Raw genomic sequence first — 25,979 nt, forward strand, 5'->3', positions numbered from 1 at the left:
AGGAATCCTTAACTGTGACAAAGATCTCTACATATCTCTAGGAACAATTCCTCCACAGTTAGAGGCCCCCACCCTTTCTTTGTTGATTGATTTCTGTTTTCTCTGAACCAGTGCCTAAACTGTTTTCTGTTAGGCACCTTTGAAATGGGGTAGTCATCACAGACTCAGGGAATGTTAGAACCAAGTGATCAAGTATTATGGGACAACTTTAGTGCCATGGAAATAAAGACCTACAACTAGAGCACCTGAATTCCTGCAACTAAGATAAAAAGTTTTTAAATCCTGTGAACTTCCTTTTTGTTTTGTGTCTTTATCTGTCGAAGAACAGAAATTCCTCCAGTTTGTGTTTGGACATCCCATGTTCTCTCAGGATAGCATGCTCTTTTTCCTCTTATTTTGTCTTTCTCTTTCAGAATCTGGGTTTGCTATGACTAAATATCTGTGGCTTTGAGCAAATCATAAACTCCTTAATGTTTTCATCTGCAAAATGGATGTGGAGGGGAGGGGCTGGACTAGATGGCCTCTAAGATTCTTTGCAATTCTCAATTTAGGATGAAATTACATCCTTCCCTTCTTCCTGTTCCTTTTCCCTTTCCATGTAACAGTTAGCAAGATGGCAGCCCAGAGAGGTAAAACAATTTGTCCATAACTATCTAGCTGACTCAGGCAAAACTCGTCTTCTGCCTTCTGGTCCAGCTTTTTCACCATCCACGCAGTTGTAGAACAAACCTGCTTGTTTTTCTGAGCCCACCAAAGATGTTATGCCCTATTTTCAGGCAGCTTTCTAATTTGTTTCACTTCTGTACCCACAAAGAGACATTTTGAATCTTTTTTTCTAGTTCCCTTTTTTACCCACTCACTTTCCCTGACCCAGATTTCCACAACCTGAGAGATATTTGGAACAAGGATAAAGTATGTGGTTAGGAAAGGGAGGGGAAGGGAGATTAGGGGCCTTACAGAATTTTAGGGCTGCAAAGGATATTATCTCAAATCTCAGATCCTTCCATTTTACAGATGGGAAAGCTAAGACCCTGAGACAAGTCCCAAACTATACAGTCAAAACTGAGCTCAAATTCAGCCTCAGACATTTACTAGCTATATGATCCTGAGCAAATCACTTTGGTCTGCCTGGGTCTCCTTATCTGTAAAATGGGGAGAATAATAGCACCTATGTTCCAGGGTTGTTGTTAGAATAAAACAAAATAATATTTGTAAAGTGCTTGTAAACTTCAAAGTGTTATATAAATATTTTATTATATTTCTATTGTTATTATTGTTGTTATTAATTTTCCAGATTTTTCAAAATGCATTATGTCATTTCAACAACTTCATGATTAAAGCAGGATGGACATTTTACTTTTCATTCTACAGCTAAGAAAACAGACAGTGTCTCTGACAAAGGACAAAGTTGCTTTCAGCTGTTAAAAGCACTATCACGTCAACTCAGGAACCTTGCATAGGGCCTATTTTTTCATGCCTAAAATGGCATCCAGGAACTTTCATGAAAGGGAAGTGTAATGGGAAAAATCTGGATTTGGAGTTGAAAGTCTTAAGTTTGAATTCTTGCTCTACATTTTACTAGTTTATCACTTAATTTCTCTGAACTAGTTTTTTTTTTTTAAATCTATGAAATGGGACCATTGCTATTTGCAATACATAGATAAGTGATTTCCATTTTTTTGATTATGCATTTTTGATCATGCACATACATGTGTATTTATGTACTTATATGTACATATTTTATGTATTATAACAGTAGTAACATTTTGTTGTTGTTTTTTGTTATTCAATTGTGTTTATTCATAGCCTCATTTTGAGTTTTCTTGGCAAAAATGCCAGAAAGATATACCATTTCCTTCCCTAGTTTATTTGACAAACAAGGAAACTGAGGCAAACAGGGTTAAGTGACTTGCCCAGGGTTATGTAACTAGTAAATGTCCAAGGCTGTATTTGAACTCAGATCTACCTCACATGAAGTTTGATATTTTATCCACTGTGCCACCTACCTGCCCAACAACAAAAACAACAACAATAGCAACAATAATAACAACAAACATTCATGTAGCATTTACCATGTGCCAGGCACTGTACTAAGTGCTAGATAATTATTATCTCATTTGATTCTCACATTAATCCAGGGAGATAGGTGCTATTATCATTCCCATCAGGAAACTGAGTTGAACAGAGGTTAAATGACTTGTCCAGGATCACACAGCTAGAAATTATCTGAGGTCACATTTGAACCCTGATCTTCCTGACTCCAGACCCAGCATTCTATCCACTGTGGCTTCTAGCTGTCCCAAAATGTTACATATATAATAAGACAAATGCAAAACAGAAATTAAAAGTTAAAATAAATATTTCAAATAACCTTTATTTTATTTACTATTGGTTACAAAACTATTTTTGTTTTCATTAAAATATTATTTTAAATTTTATATATTTACATATGTATAAATGTGCATACACATGCATCCATGGGACTAGTTGCAGTTGTTTGGGTTCCTTTGATAAGAAAATTATAAATAAACTCCTGGGATGTGGAGGAGGTAATCTGGGCGAATAGGACATGATCCCATAGTAGGGATGCAGTGGCAACAGTGGGTTATGGTAGGGGACAGGCATAGAGGCAATGAAAGAGGGACATCTGATCTGGTGGGCAGGATTGATCAGGTCACCAATTGCTACAATTTGAGTTGGGCGTCCTACTGGTTTTATGGCTAGCCTCTTTCCTGTAAGAGGTATTCACCATCCTCTCAGGCTAATTATTCTCAGGCTGGTTACACGCTTGGAAAATGTCTGGGTACTGTTAGGAAATCTCTCTCATTCACAGAATGTGTATACCTTGCTAACCTGTTATCTCATGAAATCAGTGAATAACCCTGTTATCTCATGAAATCAGTGAATACCCCCAAACTGTCTTTTTTTAATCTTTTCCTGCCAGTGTACCCTCAAGGATTATTTCATAGATACCCACTTTCTAGACTCTGGCCTAAGTCAGAAGTTTGTTGTGATAATAAAATAAATAACAAGTATAAAAATTTCTTAATTGTTTGTTTTTCACTTGTTTATTTACTTTTGAAAAGAGGATATATTAACTCAATGAATTCTTTTTTGCTACTAAAGCTTCTGTTCAGACTGGTTCAGTTGAGGACAGAACAGATCCCTGGAGCCAGCAAATCCTCCTCATAAGTATTTTTGATTTGCTTCCTAAGGTTTGGGAGCTCCTGGGAACCCTCTCCACTGGACTTGTGTAAGCTACATGACCAATTTGGAGCATTTGCAGCTTCTGCTCTCTACTCTAGGAAGTGATTTGCTGTGTGCTGCCATGTGACTATTTACCCCCTGACAGCTGGGAAGTGGGGGAGGATTAAACCCCCACTCTTATTGCCAGACAGAAGGATTTGTGTGACATTCTTATTTGGAACTGCAAATGCATTTTCCCACAGAAACAGAAAGGTTATGAATAGTGTTTTGATGTAGTTAATAATAGCTCATTTTAAAAATGGTACTTTGTGTCTTATGAAGCACTTTCTGGCTCAGATTACTGTTTGTCCTTTCTAAAGACCATTAGGATTTAGCCCATAGTTTTCATCTTCATCCCTTCCTTCACATTTAAGGATATCAATATACTTATTAACATCTTCCTGAACATCCTGGACTGCCAGTTCACCAAACTCTTCAGCTACCATGATCTCTATCTTTTGTTAAAATAAAAAAATTTTTTATGAACTTAAGATCATCTAAAACAAGCATTTTCCTATGAGAAGTAGAATATAGAAAATGGATTGTGCACAAAATTTGTACTCATATATATAACTTTAGCAAATAACTTTCAAAACTGTCCTACTTATTTCCCTTTGGATACCCTACTATTCTCTTTTGTATTCTAAAAATGCTTAATGACTTTTTTTTCTGTATCTTACAATTTTGAGTTTGTTTTGCACTTTTCCTATTTCTTTAATCTCTTTGTCAAATAGACAAAGTAGTACTGTTGGGCCAAAAGGCGGGAATTTTGGGCCATAGTTGTAAATTCTTTTTCAGAATGGCTGAATCAATTTGCAGTTCCATCGCAATGCATTAGTGAGCCTTTCCTCCCTCAGCCCCTCCAACAATTGCCATTCTTCTTCTTTTTAAAAAAATCTGGCAATATAATGAATATAATGTTTCTGCCTCACAGCTATTTTGATTTATTCATATTTTTTACCTTAGTTTGTTTTAATTTATATTGCTCTAATTTATTTTTATTTGGCTATTGATTGCTTTATTTTTTTCTATTACAGTTGTCTATGTCCTTTGACCATTTATTTATTGAAGAAATCTTACAGATTTTTGAGTTTCTTTAAATAGCTTGAATATCAGACCTTTATGAGAGACACTAATGGAAAATATTTCTTCATTTAATAGTTTCTCTTTTAATTTTACACAAACTGGTTGTTTGTGGGGGAAAAAAAAAACTTGTTATTTAAATTTTTTCCATTGACAAATCTGTGACCTTCTATGAGTTTTGCTATTACTTGACCTTTTCCACAATAGCAAACTACTGTTTCTTCCTTACTCCTCTACTTTTTTTTTTTTAATGATGTAACGTTTTTATATCTAACTATATCTACTTGGAGCTTATCTTCACAGATAGTTTAAATCTAATTTTTGCCAGACTGTTTTCCAGTTTTGCCAGAAGAATTTGTTGAATTTATCCTAATACTTGGGATTTTGGCTGTAATTCAGCCGCCCAATGTTAATACTTTGGTCTCACTATCACTTATTACTATCTAACCACAATGACCTCGAATTCTGAAATGTCTTTCCCTAATCAACATTTTCTGCCACTTCTTCTCTTCCTTTGCCACTCCTCTTAACCTCATTTTCCATCCTCAACATGTTCTTTCCACCTCTCACTATGCTCCCAATCCAACACTACTTTACTTTCATTTTCTCATCTCCACTATAATTCAATTATGTGTTGTCCTTGAATTCCTTACTCTCTTGTTCTACTTCTACTCCTGTTCCCCTTGTCCTCATCTCTGAGTCATCACCAGCATTGAATTTCTCTATTACTGTTCCCATGATGTTGAACACTGCTAGCCAGTTATTAATATTTAATGATTGACAGCTAAAGAAAGCCATATAACCATGCCAATTGGTACACTATAAATTCATATCATCTAATCTAAATTGAGCCTTCATCTTTGCTGAAAATAACTTTTGTTCTCTGACTTACTCTCTGTCACACTAGTCACAGTGACTAATCTAAACTTTTCTACCTTTCCTCAGGCCTATTACCTCCACTCCCCTTCTACACCAAGTGAACTTGTCTTTAAATTCATTAAAAAAATTGACAGTCCCTTATGAGCTCCCTCATTCCTCAACTATTCTCAAGGCACAGTGACTTCGGCATGTGTTCTTTCTTTAACTTTAGTCTCTAGACTCTAATCTCTAGAACTTTATGTTTTGCAAAAGTACTTTATGACCTACAATTATGCCTTATCCCCAGTCCTAAATGTCAATTGTTCCATTCTCTAGCCTTGATTGAAGTTGCGGTTTCCCAAACTAGACAATAAACTATGAAATAGATAAGCTCCATGTTCTCTGTTAGTAAGTCCTTCATTTCTAAGTAATGAGGGCTCTAATATTTCTCATAGATGTTGAAACTTCTTGATTTAGCATCCCACTGGGACTAACCCCAACATCCTCTCCCTCTTTCTCTCCATGAAAACTTAGTTGCTCTCATACAGAAACAAACAGTAATATAGTGTCTGACAAATACAAAAATCTGACCTACTAGAATAAGGACTCAGTATTTGATTAAGACTACTGGGAAAACTGGAAAATGGTCTGACAAAAATTGAATCGAGACCATCACACTCTATATGCTACCAGCTCAATTTGGATACACGACCTACATATAAAAGAATACAACATAATCAAATAAGAAGAATGAGAAAGGAATTATCTTTTGTATGTATGGATAGGGAAAGAATTCATGATAGTCAACAAGATTTTATTAAGCACTTACTAAGTGCCTGGTAGATAAAGGATAACACAAAATGAAAGAAAGTTTTGAAATTGAAAGGTTTTCCACCTCACAAACAAAACTGAAGCAGCTAAAATTAAAAAGGAAATGGTCAATAGGAAATATATTTGCAGCAAGTGTCTCTGATAAAGATCCAGTATACAAGCAATATAAAGAAAGTGAATCATGTCTATTAAAATGGCAACTATTCCCCAATAAGTAAGTAGTCAAAGGATATAAATAGCAGTTTTAGAAGAAAAATTATTTAAAATCACAATTAATTTGAGAAATAGAAATTAAGACAACTCTGAAGTTCTACTTCACACTTATCAGATTGGGGAAAAAAAAGGAAAATGATCATTGTTGGAGAGGAAGTAAGAAGAAAGAAACACTGATGTATTGTGACTTGATCCAGTCATTCTAAAAAGCAGTTTGGAACTATGTTCCTAAACTAACTCATACCACTCATCACCACAGTGTTAGTATAAGTCACTAAATGGTGCATATCATTTAACCCAGCAATGACACTCTTAAGGTTATATCCCCAAAAGATAAAAGAAAGGAGAAAAAACTCATATGTACAAAAATGGTTATAGTAGCTCTTTTTGTTGTAGCAAAGATAAACAAATAAACAAAGCTGGTGTCTATCAACCGGGGAATAATTGAACAAACTGTGGTATTAGGAATATAATAAAAATTACAAAAAAAAGAGAAATTACTAAAATGTGATTTTAGAGAAACTAGGAAAGATTTGCAAAAAATGATGCCTAGTAAATGAGCAAAACCAAGAGAACATTTTAAACAACAGCATTATAAATCAAAAACAACTTTGAAAGACTTAAGAGCTCTGATCAATTCATTAACCAACTGTAACTTTAGAACACTGATGATAAAGCATTTTGCTTTCTTTCTGACAAAGAAATAATAGAATCAAAGTGCAGAATGAAATGTATATTTTTGGACATGGCAAATGTGTAGATTTGTTTTACTTGACTATACTTATTTGTTATAAAGATTGTATTAGTCTATTTTGATTTGGAAGGGAGATTTTTTTTTCAAGAGAGGAGCTAGTGTCCCTCATCTCAAAAAGAATAAAATAATAAGAGGATCTTTAAAGAATCTTAAAATGAACAGATGAGGAAAAAAGAAAGTTCAGAAGGAAACACAGATAAGCAGGACAGTTTTGAAAGTAATGTTTTAAATTTATTATATACTTTTCAAAAAGTAAGTTAGTGTAACTGAGATTCATAGTTTTACATATAGTCATTTTTTTCTTCCAGTCAATAAGTATTTAGCATGTCAAAAAAATGCTAAGGACTGAAGACACACACACACACACACACACACACACACACACACACACACACACAAACACACACACACACACACACAAATACTCCCTATACTCAAGGTGTTTCCAATTTAATGAGGAGAGGAAAAGTACCACACAGAGGCATGATGAAGGATCCAAAGAAGTGCAGCCAGGTTAGAAACAAAGAGATGACTATCCTGTGCCTCCTCCTTATATAGAAGTTTTAGGAGGAGCTCCTCACTCCAACCTCCATTCAGATCCAAGGAATAGGATATTGATGAGGTATGAATATGAGGACTGGGACATGATAAAGAAAATCCAAAGAAGTACATCCATTTAAGAAACTGGGAAATGAAAAGATGACTAGCCTGGGTGCCCTCATTAATTCAATTTCTCTCTCTCTATCTCTGTCTCTCTCTGCGTGTTTTTTTGTCTGTCTCTCTTCCCATCTTCTTCTCTTTACACACACACACACACACACACACACACACACACAATTTGAAAAAAAGTAAGCTCAGTTGCCCTGTATCCTCTTCTCTTACATCCCTTTGCTCTGTTTTCTTCTGCTAATTTGAAAACCTAATCCTGGCTAATGTACTAATGACAGAGGTCTAGGAGACCCTTCTGGAGGTAATGTCACTACCTTTATTTTAATTTATTCATTAAATGAACAAATATTCATTTTATCTATGTTACATGTAGAATATCATTTTATGTCCTCTGGACTCTATCCAAAGATGAATAGGAAACAGGTATTCCTTGATTAATATTGCTCCAATGAATCTTATTTCACAATCATGTTGTTAAGACACCCAAAATAAATTCCACTACAATATTCTTGACCCCATTTTTTGACATTACATCAATCACTTGTTCCTTCCCAACTTCCATTTCTAACTTCCCTAAATGGATTTTCATCTTTCCAACACAAAGTTGTTCTTCTGTTACAGTCCCACTAGGGAGCTTTTGTTCAAGTCATTTTTCAACTAGAAAATATCAAATCAATTAATGTACTTAAAGCACTTTTCAACCTTTAAAGTCCTATAAAGGCTAGCTATTTTTTGCTATTATTGTTATTATTCTCAGAAGAGAGTAAGAATTTATATAGCATCCACTGAGTGCTAAGTACTATGCTAAGTGTTTTACAAATATTATCTCTTTGATTATCACAACAACTCTGGGAGGTAGGTACTATCATTATCCCTACTTTATAGTTGAGGAAATTGAGGTAGGTAGAATTAAGTGGCTTGCCCAGGATCACATAACTAATGAGTGTTTGAAGCCAGATTTGAACTCTGACTCTTCTAACTCTAGGCCTATCACTTTATCCATATTATTATGATTATTATTACTGTTCCTATGGAACTAGTGTCCCTGTTAAAAATATCATGTTTTCTTATAAACTTTTAATAATCTGAATAAGTAATGAATGTCCACAAGGGACAAGAGAAATAGAAAAATGTTATCTAGTAGGAATATATTTAAACTAGATACTTATTTGTTCTCCTTATATGTATGGTGGTATAAATATTTGGGACAAGGAATAATTTTGACAAGGTTTTATTTTGTGACAGCAATGGCCATATGCGTGTATATGTCAGTGCTTCTGTAGATGTACTAGGATGAGTCATAATGTCTGAAGTTGCTCACATAAAACTGAGTTCAACTGGTTTTCCCATCTTAAATTAGCTCTCTGTTGGTTGAGTAGTAGATTTTGTGTCATACATATGTGTCTTGTCTTTTTTTTTTTTTTTTTTTTTTTTGATGTGCTTTTAATTATGTGGTCATTAAGAATGAATAGCAGGGGGCAGCTAGGTGGTACAATGGATAGAGCACCAGTCCTGAAATCAGGAATTCAAATCTGGCCTCCAGACAGTTAACATCTCCTAGTTGTGTGACCCTGGGCAAGTTGCTTAACCCCAATTGCCTCAGCCAAAAAAAAAAAAAAAAAAAAAAAAAAAAAAAGAATGATAAGATTTGCAAAATTATTTTTTATACCCCATTTTTTGATGTTACATCAATCACTTGTTCCTCTCCAACTTCCAACACTGTTTTCTGTAGACAATAACATGAATACTGACTAGTTTGGCATTTTCTAAACTACCTCTGAAATTAAAGATCTGGATTAAAGCTACTTCTGGGTTGTTGCCCCCCAAACATATGGACTGAACTCTTTGAAGAAGACATGGAGAGCTAATTACCCCCTGCTATTTCCAAATCTGTCTTTTCCCTTACTCCCCAAACCATGTGGAAACTTCCCTTAGATCCTTTGGGAGATCTGCATGAGGATAATTTGCAAGATAATTTGCAAAAGTTATAGTTCTTTAAAAGAATACTTTAATGATTGCTAAAGCTACTGCAGTTGCTATTGATGTGGGTAAATCATATGTTGCTAAGACTGCTTAAACCTGCGATGAAACAGTATAAATTAAACCAAAGTACAGAGAAAAATATGGTTTAAAAAAATGAAAAACTAGTCTATTGCTGGAAAACAGCCTACTTTATCTTCAGAAAAACAAAGATGTTCAGAGGGAGCTGGCAGCTGTTGGAGTTGTTGATGATTCCTCTGCAATGCCATATAAGCTTCCTATAATTGGAAGAACAGTAAGACCAGAAAACAACAAAAACAAAAACAAGAAACTCTCGATACAAAGCAAAGCAAAATAAACAAACAAAAAACCCCTGCTGTATATCACTGCTATGAGGGAAAAAACTACTTGTCTTGGGCAAGACAAAACAAATGCTAGATTCTTAAAAACTGGATAAAGCCGATTTTTACTTATATGTCCAAGTAAAGTTGAAACACCTTTATGTAATAAAAACATTTACCCAATAATATTTTGAGCTTTTGTCACTTTTTGAGTGCCTTTAAATTCTCTTCCCATCGAGATAATGATGAACTCTAATGAATATAATGATATCATGAGAAGCAAAAGAGCTCTAGGGTGGGGCAACTAGGTAGCAAAGTGGATAGAACACCAGCCCTGGTCAAGAGGACCTGAGTTCCAATGTGACCTCAGATATTTAACACATCCTAATTGTGTGACCCTGAGCAAGTCACTTAACCCCAACTACCTCAGCAAAAAAAAAAAAAAAAAAAAAAAAAAAAAAAAAAAAAAAAAATTAACTCTGGGGTTACAGAAATTCCTAAATGGAGATGGAATATTGCAACACAACTTTGCATTATTATTTAATGTCTCCATGAGCTGGGAAATGGTCTGATTTAAAGATCATTGAAAATCTATGGACTATATTTAAGGCTAGACCTGGAAAAAATGGATTAATTGTCAAAGGTATGTCTAATATTCACTGAGATAAAAGTAAATTTTCATGATGAAGAATTAAATAATGCAGTTCAAAATCCTGTGCTTGGTGCCAAATCATGTGATATATATAATTGCAGCAAAAAAAAAATAAAGACACATTTTTTAAAGATGTAAAAAGTTGTATATGAATTGATATTATTTCACTTTGTCCCTGCTCATTGATATACAACTATAAGGTCATTCTTGACTGGGAATGAAATGTTGATCCCATGCTATGTGCAAAAAACACATACCACAATTCATTCAAGCCTTATTTCTTCTCAAGCAAAATTCAGACAAAACTTCCTCATGCAGATCTCCCAAAGGATCGAAGGGAAGTTTCCACATGATGTTGGGAGTAAGAGAAAAGACAGATTTGGAAATAGCAGGAGGCAATTAGCTCCCCATGTCTTCTTCAAAGAGTTCAGTCCATATGTTTGGGGGGCAACAACCCAGAAGTAGCTTTAATCCAGATCTTTAATTTCAGAGGTAGTTTAGAAAGTGCCGAATTAGTCATTATGTATAATCCATGTTATTGTCTAAACACTGGCATGTCTTTTTGAATAAAAAGCAGTGACATGCTGAAAGAATCCAATCAACAAGCCCTAGCACATGTCAAATGGTGGTGTGCCAGTTAGGCATGGGCATCTGCTTTTGTTACCCATCAATCAATAAACCAATAATTAATATTTATTGAGAGTATTGTACTGGATGCTGTAAGTGATAGTAAAACATGGTCCTTACTCTTAAGGAGCTTGCCATCTCTTTGATTTTAATAGTTAATTTAAATGTATTATTTTCTTACTAGTTATTTCAAAAAATAAATTGAATTGATGAAGATTTTTTTTTAAAGGAGAAATACATTGTAGAATACTTACTAGTTGTACTGGATACTCTGTGCCAACTTTCTAACCTGTCTTGGCTTTGCTGGAAAAAAAAATTAAGAAGGATATTAATCAAGGTAGATGACACATATGATATCTTCTCTGACTACAATGTTACTGACCTATTTTTGCTGCGGCACCACAGCAATTCATTATTCTCTCAATGGTTTGCCACTCCCATCCCCAGTTCATTTTACAGGTGAAGGACTGAGGCAAACAGAGCTAAGTGACTTGCTCAAGGTCACACAGTGTCTGTGACTGAATTTGAACTCAGGTCTTTTTGATTCCAGAGCCAGTGCTCCATTCACTTCTAGCAAAAGTCCTTCATCCTGAGCCAGAGCATGTACCAGAAGTTCAGGAAAACCCAATTGAGCTTCATGGGCTTGCTCATTCACCTCAATGCTCCATGGAATATATCTAATCAGAACAAATTTGAGGGTATGGCTGCTGGTTATCCCCATTGCATCTGTAACAAAGATTACAAAAGAAAAAAAAAAATAAGTTATGTACTGTAAGCAACATATAAATTGTGTCTGATCCAGGCAGTATTTTATATCCTTGGTTCCACACCTTTACTGATAAGTATATTTTCTTAAGTTTTCTTTGAGACCATCTTGATTCAACAATTCTCAAATATGACATGGAACATTATATTTTGGTGATAGGATCATTCCATTCAAAAAATAAAAATATCTCACCCCCCAAAACAACAACAACAATAAATGAGGGCAACTAAATGGAAGAGTAGGTAGAGCATCAGCCCTGAAGTCAGGAAGCCCTGAATTTAAATCCATCCTCAGACACTTAATACTTACTAGCTGTATGACCCTGGGCAAGGTCACTTAATCCCAGTTGCCTCAGGGGAAAAAAAAGGTGAATTAATTAATATTGTGTAAAATCAGCATTATTCAGTTTTGCTGGAATTTAATGATTTGGGTGGGCCCACTTAATCTTTCATGACTAGGAAATGGCAACAAAAAAATATAGTTTTGTATCTTGAAGTCCATTTACCAAGGAAACCAAAAGATAGAAATAAGTAGACTAACAGAGTTTAAAAGGAAAATAAGTAATACTCATGATTTAAAATATTTCTATATGGATCTGTGATCTTGTTGATATAGGTACTTCCCTCATCGTTGTAGTTCCTAATTCGTGACTGTAATAGCTTACATTCATATAACATTTTAATATTTGCAATGCACTGAATTTGATCACTCATTTGATCATCCCAACAACATTGTAAGGTGGATAAGTGTTATTATTTGTAGTTTATAACCTTTCTCAGAGTTGTATAGACAATAAGTATTGTGAAAACTAGGTGGCACGGTGGATAGACTACCAGACCTTGAGTCAGGATAACTTGTCTTCCTGAGTTCCTGAGTTCCAATCTGAGTTCGAACTTTCTGAGTTTGAATGTGGTCTCAAATACTTTCCAGCTGTGTGAGCCTGTGTGACCTTCTCTCTGTCTTCTTAATTTTCCTTATCTGTAATATGAACTGGAGAAGAAAATGGCAAACCACACCAAGAAAATGGCGTACTACTTGCCAAGAAAATAACAAATGGGATCATGAAGAGTCATTCATGATTGAAGTACTCAACATCAATATTTAAGGTAAAATTTAAACCTGGGCCTTACTCCCAACCCATTTTTCTAATCACTATGCCATGCTGATTGAAACAATCCATACCTTCTAGGTGAGGAAACAGAAGCCTAAAAAGATGGACCAACTTTCCAAAGAAGCAGGATTTGAACTCATTTATACAGCGATGCATTCAAGTTCAGGATTCTATGTATATTTATAATATGTACCACTCAAATTCACCATGCTTCTCTTCATTGCCTTTTGATTGAACCACAAAATTAATTCTTCAGAGATATTAATATTCTATGACTCTAAAGGGATACAATATCACATTGTCGTGATATTAAAATTGATATTAAAAGATGGGTCTTTGTTTCAGACATTAAAGGTATTAGGAAATTTCACAGAGGCAATGCAGAATATTCTCTATCTTGCTTTAAGAGTTCCTTTTAGAATTAAAAACAAACCAACAAAAACTTAACTAGGGCTAGATGGTTATTTCTTTGCCCACCTCTATGCTCCTGTGCCTCAGTTTTGCCATCAATCCAGTGTCAAAGTTTCTTCTTTGGTGACTAATCCACAAAAAGGAAGCAATTTATCTTTATTACTTTGCCCTGCACAGAGGAAATTGTTTCTCTTAAATAGCAAGAAAGATATTTTTAGGATAAGCTTTTTTTTTGGCATGGCCACAGATTTTATCTGGAGCAAAAAAAATCAAGGGCCAAGGGAATTTTATAGCTCTTTGATTGCCATATCCCTTTCTGCATGGCCTGCTCAAACTACCATTCTCCTATAATGTCAAACTTTGGTTCCAGGTTGGTGGATTGAACACAGTCAGCCTAGCTTCTCACCCTCACATAGCTACCAAAAGGTACTCTTTAATATCTCTGTCCTTCATCCTGACCCTTTTCCTTCATGAAGATTCAACTGGGGTCCATTGCAGTTTTCACCCTTCCATCTCTTCTTGGCACAGACTTAAATAAGCACAGGGGACATAAACAGAGCAGGGGTAAGTGAGAGATGAGACTGGGTAGAGGAAGGGTGATAGTACAAGGCGATGATCATTCATGTTCCATTCTATACCTTATGGATTTGGTAGAAGAAAGGAATACTTCATAATTAAACCAAAATAAACTAAATTGCCATGGACTTTTGGAAGGCAAACATTGCTGCAGGTCAATTATTAACTCTCTTAAGGAAATGAGTAAATGACTAACCATTAGTTTTTATCCAATTTTTGATATTGTAAGCCAGCTTTTACATTGAAATGATTACAGAGATTAGTTGGGAAAATGTAACAGAATATGTACAACTTTCCCAGGAGAATTCTGGCAAAGTCTTGATCTTTTGTTATATGGATTTCTCTCCCTGCTATTTAAAATACTTATTTTTTCTTATTGACAGCAGAAGCAATGTAATATAACAGAAAAAGTACTAGCCTTGGAATCAGGAGAGCTGGTTTCAAATATTGGGTCTGACCTATATTTGTGAAGGGCCCTAGATAAACCAATTCAAGTCCAAAGTTCTCAATTTTGTCATCTGTAAAATGCAAGTGTGAAACTATATAATCTTCTGGCTCAGAATTTTTATCTCTATTTTTCTATTTTTTGTATCATTATGCTTATGAACAAATTGAATTTTAATGATTTTTCTTTTGTTTAATGAGTAGTAAGCCATAAGGAACATATGATAAATCCCAAGGGAGTATTTTAAGGGACACACCAGGGGAGGAGAAAGACACACACGGAAAAAGAGACGAGACACATAGAGAGAAAGATAGGCAGACAGACAGACAGACAGAAAGAGACAAAGAAACAGAAACAGAAGGAGAAAGACAGAGAGAAAGAGAGAGAGAGAGAGAGAGAGAGAGAGAGAGAGAGAGAGAGAGAGAGAGGGAATAGAGAAAGAATGAAAGTGTACATTTGTAAAAGAAAGGGAGGAAGAGAATTGACCACCAACTTACTAAGAAATAAGAAGGCAGCAGAAATTTAGAAAGATCCCAGGCTCTGGAATTAGGGAACAAAAGTTGAAATCTCAGTGATATTTATTACCTGCCTAATTTTAGACAAGTGACTTAACCTCTCTGTGTCTCAATTTCTTCAAGTGTAAAATAAAGGGATTAGGCTAAATGGCACCAAACCTTAATCTTGTGACTAAGACTCAGAAATTTGTTGTTAAGTCATTTTACTCATTTCCACTTCTTCACAATTCCTTTTGGGATTTTCTTAGCAAAGATACCAGAGTTGTTTGTCATTTCCTTCTTCGGTTTACAGATGAGTAAACTGAGGAAAATAGGATTAAATTACTTGCTCAGGTGTCATAGATATACTCTGGTACTACCTGCCTCATAGGGAGTGTTTTGAGGTTCAAATTAAATATATATAAAGGTCATCTAGTAGTACTAGTAAGAGCTGTAGATGATGGTGATGGTTGACAGTTATAATAGACAATCAGTCCTAGTGTCTGGCAGCTCTTACTGAATAAACTTTGCTACCTCAAAGAAACTGTTTTGGAATAAGAACTACTCTTATCTTGTTTTATATTAATTCTCCTGTTTTCTTTCTAGCTGAGCCTTAGCCCCTTTTGATTTGCCAGCAGTACAGTAGCTCTTTAAACCACAGAAGTGAGGAGAGAACATTTTTGTCAAACCTTTGCAAAACCCCTTTGCATTGAGGGGCAGAAGGCAGAAAAAAGATAGTGGATTGTCATTATTTACAAATGACACAACAGAGGTTCTTTTAAGGAGAGGCAGTATGGCGTTGGGCAGAAGTAAACCTGCTGCCAGCAACACTCACTTTATACCCTAAACTGGATTAAAATGAAATTTGGAAATAGTTTAAAAAATGAATAGAAATATAATAAAACATGGATAATGTTAATATGTAGTTTTCAAAGTCAACATATGCACACAAAGATGTGTTTATATGACTTAGCCTTCTTGTTTCTATTTGTTTGACACCACTGGTATAATGGATTAAGAGGCATCCTTGCAACCAGAAGACCTGGGTTCACAGTATATCTCTGGGCACGTTCAGACTGTGTGACCTTGGGCAAGTCACTTAACTAAGCCAGGAGTATCAAACTCAAATAGAAAGAGGAGTTAACTGTACATAAGGCACCCTACAAGTACATAATGACTAAAAAAAATATTAATATTATTTATGTTTTATTGTATTTTTATTTATTTTGTTAACTATTTCTCATTTATATTTTAATCTGATTCATATTCCATGGACAATATTCTGGACTGCATTTAAAGATATAAGTTGAAGAGAAGAAGGAGTTGCTTGTCTGGAAGTCTTCAATGTGAATGAATCATAGGTACAGACCCTATTCTTATTCCACTAAATAGAATTGGCTGCTAATTCTATTGTGACCTTATCTTTCTCTAAAACCATAAGGAAAAGTTATGTGATAATGCTGTTTGATGATATTATACATGGACCTTGTCCATTGGGGTGACTCATGACCATCTTGACTTTTAGAAAGCTGTGAGGGAAACACTTCCCTATACAAGGTACTGGCACTTAGGGGGCAAAGTGATATAAATGGCATTCCCCTCTCAAGTGACAGTTTTAAAGGAATGAACAATGAATGATTTATCATTTGATATAAGGGGTGGCAAAAATGTGTAATTATGGCTAACTAAAAGACAGTTGATCAACTTAGTGGTTGAATCTTCTCTTAATCTATATTAAGAGGCAAAGGAATATAATCTTGGGTTGTATGCTCAGATCCTACACAAGAGTGAGACTGATTTTTTTTTTTTTTGCCAGTTTGTTAGAGAAATATTGGGTGGGGTTTGGATTGGGGTGAGAGCATCTCATCTATGCACACACCTATGCAACCTTAGGAACTGAATCTCTGCTGGGTCTCAGTATCCTTATCTGCAAAATGAGGGAAAATTGGAGTAATTGGCTTCTGAGGTACTTTAATAGCAACTAAGTGGGATTGATGCTCAAAGAAGTAATAATGGCTTTAGGATTTTGTTGACTCCCTATCACTGCCGCTGAGAGGAGGAAGGCACCAAGACCCTTAACCTTCCCTTGTTTGCAAGGGCACTCAGAAGAAGGACAAATAACTGTCAGCTGCTCAGCAGAGATATTTGGGTTCCAAGGGGGCAGTGGCTGCAGCTGGTAACCCTACAGGGGTGACCTTACCCAGTCATTCATTCAGCATTCATTCAACAAATATTTATAGAATCTGTGAGTGACAACAGGAAAAACAAACAGAGAGGGAGACTCCTAATATTCTCCTGGATGAACAGCAAGAACCTAGTGGAAAAATTCCATTGCGAAAAGAAAAGAAATCCGGCTGGCTTCACCACTTGGATGAATCATTTCACAGCCTTTGCCATCACATGGGGTTTCTGCCATATACTTTGAACTACCAGATAGGGATATTGTGATATTAAGGAGGGCAGAGTGCTCAATGTGATTTTGTAAACTCTGTGCATCCTTTATTGATCTACTTGTTTTCCTTTTTCACAGAATTTAGAGCTAAAAGGGACCTCAAAAACCTAAGGACTCCCAGTGTTTTCCTTTATCATCCTATACCTCTTGGTTTTCAATTAATTTTTCAGTAAACTTCTTCAATGTGAAAACAATCAATTCTAGAGTTTCCTATACATTTGCATGTAAAAAACAAAATTAATTTTTCATAAAGAAAATTAAGAATGAGATATGCTTCTCCAAGAGGATGTTGTTGTAGCTTTATTGATTGGAAATAAATTCCACAAAATCCCTGGGCAAGTCAGCTGATCTCTGGAAAATAGGGATAATAACATGTACTTTCCAAGGTTGTTATAAGGATCAACTGAGATAATATTTGTAAAGTTTCTGTAAATATTAAAGAACAATATAAATGCTAGCTATTTTTGTTATCCTCTGAGAGTGTACATGTGGCATATTGGTTATTCCTGCTCTAGTCTAATGCCTTCTTTTTATAAAGTTGGCGATTAAGATCCAGAGAGATTAAGTGACTTTCTTCTAAATTGTACTGGTGATAGAGCTAGAATTGAAAGTTAGCTCTTCTAACTTTAGAGCCGATGCTCTTTACCCTCAGGCAAGCTGCTACTGTGATAAAGGGTAGGGGTGAAAAGTGGAGGAGTTAAAAGAAGCAGGATCATTCGTGTAAATATGAGCACTACTAAAATCCTTGCCAATGATCACAATGAGTCAAGAATGGGAAATTCTGGCTCATAATATAATCTACTTTTATCTTTGGTTGTTTGCAAAGCTCTGACACAGCCCATTGGACTTCCTGCTTCACCTTGAACTAATCTTCAGGAGCATTTCCCTAATGGCAATGACCTCTACTGGAGCAGCCCAGCATGACATACTCCACACTGGAACAAATATTAAGAGCAATTCCAGTTAATTTTTGTTGCTTTTCTTGAAGGATTGGTGAATTTTATTTGATTGTTGTCTTATTTTTAGTAATGGTCATTGCCCCACCTGGGTTAACAATCAACTGAAGAATGTATAAATAGAAAGCAATATGTTTGGTACTTTAAAAAAAAAAAAGAAAGAAATATGGAATTTTCTACTCATGTGCTTTTCAAAAGTCCCACAAACAAATTGTTTAATGATTAGGAATCTTAGTTTAAGAAGATGAAGGGTTAGGTTAGAGTGTTATACTCTCTCAATTCAACTCTGCTTCTTGGCTTTCCTGGCTTCATGTCCCCACTAAAATTCTACCCTTTTTTAGTAAGCAAAGCATTCCCTCTGTTGCTTATTTACTATTTATCCTTTATGCAGCTTGTTGTACGTGATTATTTGCATGTGGTCTCTCCTTTTAGACTGTGAGCTCCTCAAGAACAAAAACTATTTTTTACTTTTCTCTATAATATCCCTAGGGCTTAGCATAGTACATGGCACATAATAGATACTTAATAAATGTTTAATGGCTGACCATGAAGCACAATTTAACAAAATATTGATATGGTCCTCCTATCCCTGACACAATTTACAATCTAATTGAAGAAAACCTAGTAGAACTAGCAGACAATTAGTGTATAGTGGAAAGAGTGCTATAAGGGATAAAGATTAGACCCATAATTTACTTGATTTAGGTAGTTCCCTAGTGAGGAAACTCCTTTTACCAATACAAATCAGTGCTTTTCCTGAAATTTATAATCTTAGAGAATTGCCTGAAACATTGAAAAGTGAAATGACTTGACTAGGGTCACATAGTCAGTTTGGGTCAGGAGCAGGATTTGAATTCAATTCTTCCTATCTTTAAATCAGCTCTTCATCAGTCATTCCATGATACAAAATGGCTTTGGGTTCCAATTTCACCTCTAACCAAGTAAACATGCCCATGTCCCTTCATATCATTGAGATTCAGATTCCTCATCTGTAAAAAAGAAAACTAATAAATACCTCACAGTCTTATCCCATCGTACAAATATGATATCTGACTTTCTATCATTCTGGTACAGGCCCTCATCAACTTAGAATTGATATTGCAATAGCCTTCCTGCCACAAGTCTCTTCCCATTCCAATCTATCTTCCATTAAGTCACAAAGGTGATTTTCCTAAAATTAAGGTGATCATTCAACCATTTTATCCTCCTTACTCAAAAAACTCCATTGACTCTCTTTTGCCTCCAGGCTCAAATAAAAAATCCTCTATTTTGCATTTAAAGCCATTTATAACCTATCCCCCTCAGTTGTCTAATTATTCTCTAACAAATAAATTATTTGTTATAAAATATTATATTTATTTGTATAATATTATATTTATATTATATTTGTAAATATTATATTTGTAAATATTATATTTATTTGTATAAAATATTATAAATTATTCTCTAACAAATACTCTGCCATGGAATGACACTGGCCTCCTTTCTATTCCACAAACAAAATAGTCCATCACTCAGTCTTAGACAAGTTCTCTGGCTATCCTTCATACCTGGAATTACTCTTCATTTCTATCTGGCTTCTTCAGTTTCCTTTAAGTCCTCACTGAAATACCATCTTTTGTAGGGAGCCTTCTCCAACTCTTCCTTTGTCATTATTTTGTCCCAACTTGTCAATATTTGGTGTTTTATATATATATATATATATATATATATTTGTTTTGTTTTGTTCATCCAGAACTTAGTCCTTGTTTGTACATAGTTTGCTTGTCTCCTTCATTAGAATGTGAGCTCCTTGAAGACAGGGTCTATCTTACATCTTTTTGTGTCCTAAGCACTTTGCACAGTGGGTGCATTGATTAATAAGGAAAGGAAAGTACTTAGCAAAGTTATAAATTAATACATAACTACCAGTTATTGTTAGAAAATGAATCTCTTCTGGAGGGAAAGATCTGTATTTTATTTGTTCTCACTTCTTTTCATAAGATCTTTATGCATGTGTGCTGAATTGCTGATCAAATGAAGTAATTAGAAATTAGAATTAAAAAATAAGATTTATTCTGCATAGTGTTGAGTGTAAATACAATGAAAGTTCAGAGATGGCTGGACAGTGGAGGAAAGTCTGGAGCTGGACCTTGAGGGATTTATACAATTAAGGACAGCAGAGAGGGTGTTCCAATTAAGGAGATGAATAAAAAATGTCATGGAGGCAGGATGGAGCATGACTTATGATGATCTGATTATAAGGAGAGCAATGGCAAATAAAATAAGGAGAGACTAGATTAGTGATAGACTTGAAATCTTTGTGGGACATATACCATGGACTGACATGTCTTTGTGTTTCCTTGATGCTTTCCAGAAAATAGCTCCCATTTGAACCTTGGTTCCACCTTCTTGAAGGTTGTGGGCTTGAGTTTGACTCACTAGACCCTTAATAATTTTGTATTGAAATGAGAGACTCGTGGATTATTCCAATAGTTAATAAAAGGAGATGTACTTAATCATAGTATAAAAAAAATTCAGCAAGGAAATATCACTTAACTCTAGTAGATGTGGTCATCCCTTTCCCCCACACAATATGGATATGAGTCTGCCTTTGGGCAGATTATGATAACTAATAATGGACTTGGGACATCTATCAAGTGTAAAGAGTCCGTATTCTAGGTGGATGAGTCTTTTTATGTCTTTAAGTAACCAGAAAGCCATGTCAAAAAGTCTGAAGACTGATTGGGGGAAAAGGGGCATGGGGACCCTGAAAATGTCCTCTCTGACTTTGGGGAGGAAGACATGGGGTGAACTCATCTTAGGGGATCAAGATAAATAATTTCATTCTATTATCTTGGTGAGACTAGCTACACACTCTTTTGAGTAGCTGTATCCTCTATTGAGTTGAAAATTAGTCCAGGATCACTCCTACTTAGCTCAAACTTAAGTGATCTCATTCAAATGGAAATCTAGGCCTGAGGACAGTGACAACATTAAAGGAATTTCATTTAATTCATCTCTTATAAAAAAGGCAATTTTAAACTCATAACTTGTAGAGGCCCAAAGCAGGACCATGCCTTGTCAAAGAACCTCTCTCTCCTTGGCATAGCTGCCTGCCAGGCTCCTTCCCTCTGTGAAGAAGTTCTCTTCTCAGCGATAACCCCTCTTTATTTCTCTGCCAGGACCTTGCCACTGAGAAAGTCAGTCTTTCTAGCTAAGCTGACTCCTGAAATGCCAACAATAAAACTTCCTTTTTTGCCACTACTATTTTGGATTTGTGAATTCTATCACATTGAACCTGCACTGACCAGAAGGGGATTCTTACACCTCAACTCTCTGCACTGCCACTAACTGAATCAAGACCACCAAGAAACTGTCCATTAAGATTTGTCTTGGACTTTAGTCTTGTGAGCTAATCAAGTCTTAATGACAGCTCACTAGTCTTTTAGGAAAAGAACTAGCTTGCATATTGTATACCTAATCTGTCCTGCTAATCTTTTTAAACCAATACCAATTTTTTTTTTTTACCTATTATTGCTTTGTAGCAATAGTGCTGCTTTGAAATCTGATATGAGTAAGTCCCTTTTATTTACATTTATTTTTCATTATTTCTTTTAAGATTTTAAACCTTTTTTCTGTTCTAAATGAATTTTATTTCTTTCAATTCTATGAAGTCATATTTTGTAGTTTGATTGGTATGTCTTTGAATACTTAAATTAATTTAGGTTGTGTTGTCTTTTATATTGCTTGTCCTATCTATGAGAGCAATTATTTTTTTCCAGTTATTTAGATTTGTATTCCTATAAACATTTGTTTGTATTTGTATTTATATAGTTTGTGTGCATATATTTTAGAAGGTAGACTCCCAAATATTTTATACATTATACAGTCATTTTAAGTGGAATTTCTCTATGTCTTCATTCTGGAGTTATATTGTTATTACTTAAATATGTTGATGATTTGGGGGGATAGATTTTATAACCTACAAGATACCTTAATTTATTAATTGTTTAAATTCATTTTTAGTTAACTCTTTAGGGTTCTTTAAGACCATTATTATGTTGTTTGTGAAAAGTGATAGTTTTATCTCTTCCTTATTTCCCCTTCCTCACCCAAATACAAATTCTCTCAATTTCTTTTTCTTGTCTTGTTGCAATAGCCAGCATTTCTATGATTGTGTCAGATAAAAGTAGTGACAGTGGATATTCTTTTTTTTTTTTTTTGACCAAAAACAAATTTTTATTTTTACAACTAAATAAATGTGATTTTAAATTTTTTTAAATTTATTTTTATTTTTGGCAGTGGATATTCTTTTTTTGCCCTGAATTTATTGGAAAGAATTCTAATTTCTCTCTATTGCAAGTAATAGCAGGTTTTGATTTTAGATATATACTAATTATCATTGTAAGGAAAAGTCTACCTATTCCTTTGTTTTCAAGTTACTGTTTTTACAGAAATGGATGAACCTAAGCTGTGGGATGTAAATGGGTGGGGGTACTATTGTGTTATAAAAAGTAAGAAATAATTGATTTTAAGAAGAAATGGAGGGGAAGCTGTGTGTGCTGTTGCCACCATTTTGACTCCTCTTCAGCTGCTGCTGCGGTCCCTGTTACCCGAGAGCCCTGGGGAGGAAGGGATGGCTTAGGTGCAACAACAGGTGGTCGAATCATGAGAACTTTTGTAAATATTACCTCTGTGGGTTTTGTCCTGCTGAATTGTTTACAAATACCTGTTCAGACTTAGATCCATGTGAATAGGGTCATGATGAAAACCTATGGAAACGGTATGAGAAGAGTTGTTGTTTTGTGAAAGTTGGTTATGAAAGATTTCTTGCGATATTTACAGAGCTTGCAGAAATAAAGTGTACAATTTGACAAGGCCTTGATTGTTTGGCTCTATCTCAGAAACAGCAGTCATCTGGAGTATCTGGACCTACTGGCAAAAATGAAGAGAAGATTGAAGTTCTAACCAACACAATTGATGTATTTCTGCAACAGATTGAAGAATAGGGTTCTGAAGGAAAACCTGAAGAGGCCTAGGGAATGATAAAAATTGTTGAACAGTTAAAAAAACAAAGAGAATTACTTAGATCCACAACATCATTGACATTTCCCTGACCCTTACTGATGTTTGCCAGGATTCCAGCTCTACTCAAAGACTTCATTGTTAAACACATCCCTGAGGTGCCCACCTCCATTACCCCAAATCTCAAGGCTTCAGGGAAATTAAAAGTAGCATCTCATTAAAATATCTTTGAGTTTTGCAGTTCAAGACAAAACAAACAAAAGTTTGTGAAGGGTGCAAGAGCCTTTTTAATAGTGGGAGATGCTCAATCTGAGTAGAAGATTACTCAATGGGAAAACAACACATGGGCTATGCCAAAAAATTAAGGCCATCATAGAAGAATTAAAAGAAAAGTTAAGGAAAACAAGTGAAGAACTTGAATATGATGTTCATTTAAAAAAGAAAAGCAAGAATGAGAAGAGAGAGGGAAAGTGAACAAGAAAGGAAAGAAGAAAGAGAAGAGGAAGAAGGAGGAAAAGAGAAGGTTCGTAACAGAGGAAGGCAAAGAGGAGAAGTTATTGAAGTAGGCACGCAAGTCAAATCTTACAGAAGATGCAGTAGGTACCAGGATCATAAAAGATGAATGAAGGTGGAGCAGGAATAAAGATTGATGGAGAAGCAGAAGCTATGAGAGATCAGAAAGAAAACATAGATCTCAGGGTCGAGACCAAAGATCAAAAAGTCAAGATTAAAAATTATATAACATAGAAGCAAAAGTTGGGATAGAGCATAAGACAGGAAATCTAAAGAAAAAGACAAAAGGGAATCTAATGATTTAAAAAAAAAGAGTGTCAAATCCAGTAGTTGAGAAAAAAAGTGAAGACCTAAATACTGAATTGAAGCAAAGTGATGCTCATGAAATCAATGGAACCAGTGAAGACATTAAATCTGAAGGTAACACAATCCAATTAAAATTGATCTGATACACCAGCCCTAAAATCAAAATGACCTGAGTTCAAATGTGGCCTCAGACACTTAATTTTTCCTAGTTATGTGACCCTGGGCAAGTCACTTAACCCCAATTGCCTCAGCAAACAAAACAAAACAAAACAAACAAAAACCTGATCTGATAAAACTCTCTAGATCAGACAGTAGAGTACGATTTGAAAAGTTTCAGAAGAATTCTGAAAACATTATAAAGTGAAGACCGACTTTAAAATGAGGTGAAAGAAAGCTGTAGTTGCATAGAAAGAGTACAAAGCTCAATTATAGATTTTTTTAAAATTAAAAATAAATTCAGATTTGTGACTTTCCAGACTTAAGAACATGTGTTAATAGCTGAGAATTTAAATCCAGTATCTTATTTTCTTTAGTAATATTTTTAAAGATAAACATTATCTAAACATGTGACTATCAGTGCTTAATTGCAATTTTTCATTTTTGGACTTTGAAGATAGGAATAAATGTTAGTATTTGTGTGAATCAAACTAAACTGAATCCCCCCCTTTACAATTACTATACCTAGCTTTGACATAGAAGTGAAAATTTTGAACTGATTTACTAGCAAAGTGAGCAGAAATAGAACAATTTATCGTGTATTACAATATTATAAAATGAACAATTTTGAGGTCTTTTATAAACTAATAAAAAATGAAATTAGCAGAACCAGAAGAACGATATATATAATAATGACAACAGTGTAAAAACAAACAACTTTGAAAGCCGTAAGAAGCATTATCAATAAATGATCATTCTTGATTCCAGACAACTGATATAAAAACATTTCAACCATTGCTGAGAGCATATGGATTTAAGTTGCAGAGTGAGACATACATATTTTTGTATATAGCCATGAAGGGAAATTGTTTTGGTTGAGTATGCATGCATATTTTTTGCAAGAAATTTGTTTTTCTTTTCTAATAGAGTGGGAAGTGAGAAGGAAAGAAAATAGATTTCAGTTAATTTAAAAAATAGACATGGGGGAGGTTGGAATATTATATGTACTTTTAGATAAGGTTACTATTATTAGTTCTACTTAATTGTTTTGCTTTTTACAAGACACTTCTTCCAAAGAGGGAGCATCTATAAATTTTACTAATGTAAAAATAAAACATATTAATAAAAATTTTTTAAAAAGAACTTATTAGACAAGACATAGTTAAAGATGGGATGGGAATAGAGCTAGAGAGGTGAGACCCTGGCACAAGGGTGGTGCCTTGTTTCTCTTTCTAATGTAGGTTTTGGTGTGGATTATCTATGACTCAGCTCTCTATTTAAGGAAATTCTTCCCCTTTTCCCTATTCCTACCATGCTCCTATTGAAGTTCATGCAGATATATCATTATAGAACTTTTAAGTAAAAAATTTATAAATAAATAAAAATGAATACTATCCATGGGCCACTGTATCTTAAACCCATGTGATCAACCCATCAGTAACATGTAAGTCAAGACCCATTAGAGTCAGTCTCTTCTTCCCTATACCCCACAGCTCTGTTGGAAGTTGCTAAGGACATTTGTCCAGAGATTT

At 34.8% G+C, this 25,979-nt stretch overlaps 1 pseudogene; it reads left to right on the forward strand.

Annotated features, from left to right (window-relative positions):
• The window catches only part of LOC100924734, a 45,231-nt pseudogene extending 20,797 nt beyond the window's left edge, over window positions 1–24,434 (forward strand).
• Window positions 24,435–25,979: the final 1,545 nt, after the last annotated feature.

This window comes from Sarcophilus harrisii, chromosome 1 (assembly GCF_902635505.1).
Source record: "Sarcophilus harrisii chromosome 1, mSarHar1.11, whole genome shotgun sequence".
Classification (NCBI taxonomy): Eukaryota; Metazoa; Chordata; class Mammalia; order Dasyuromorphia; family Dasyuridae; genus Sarcophilus; species Sarcophilus harrisii.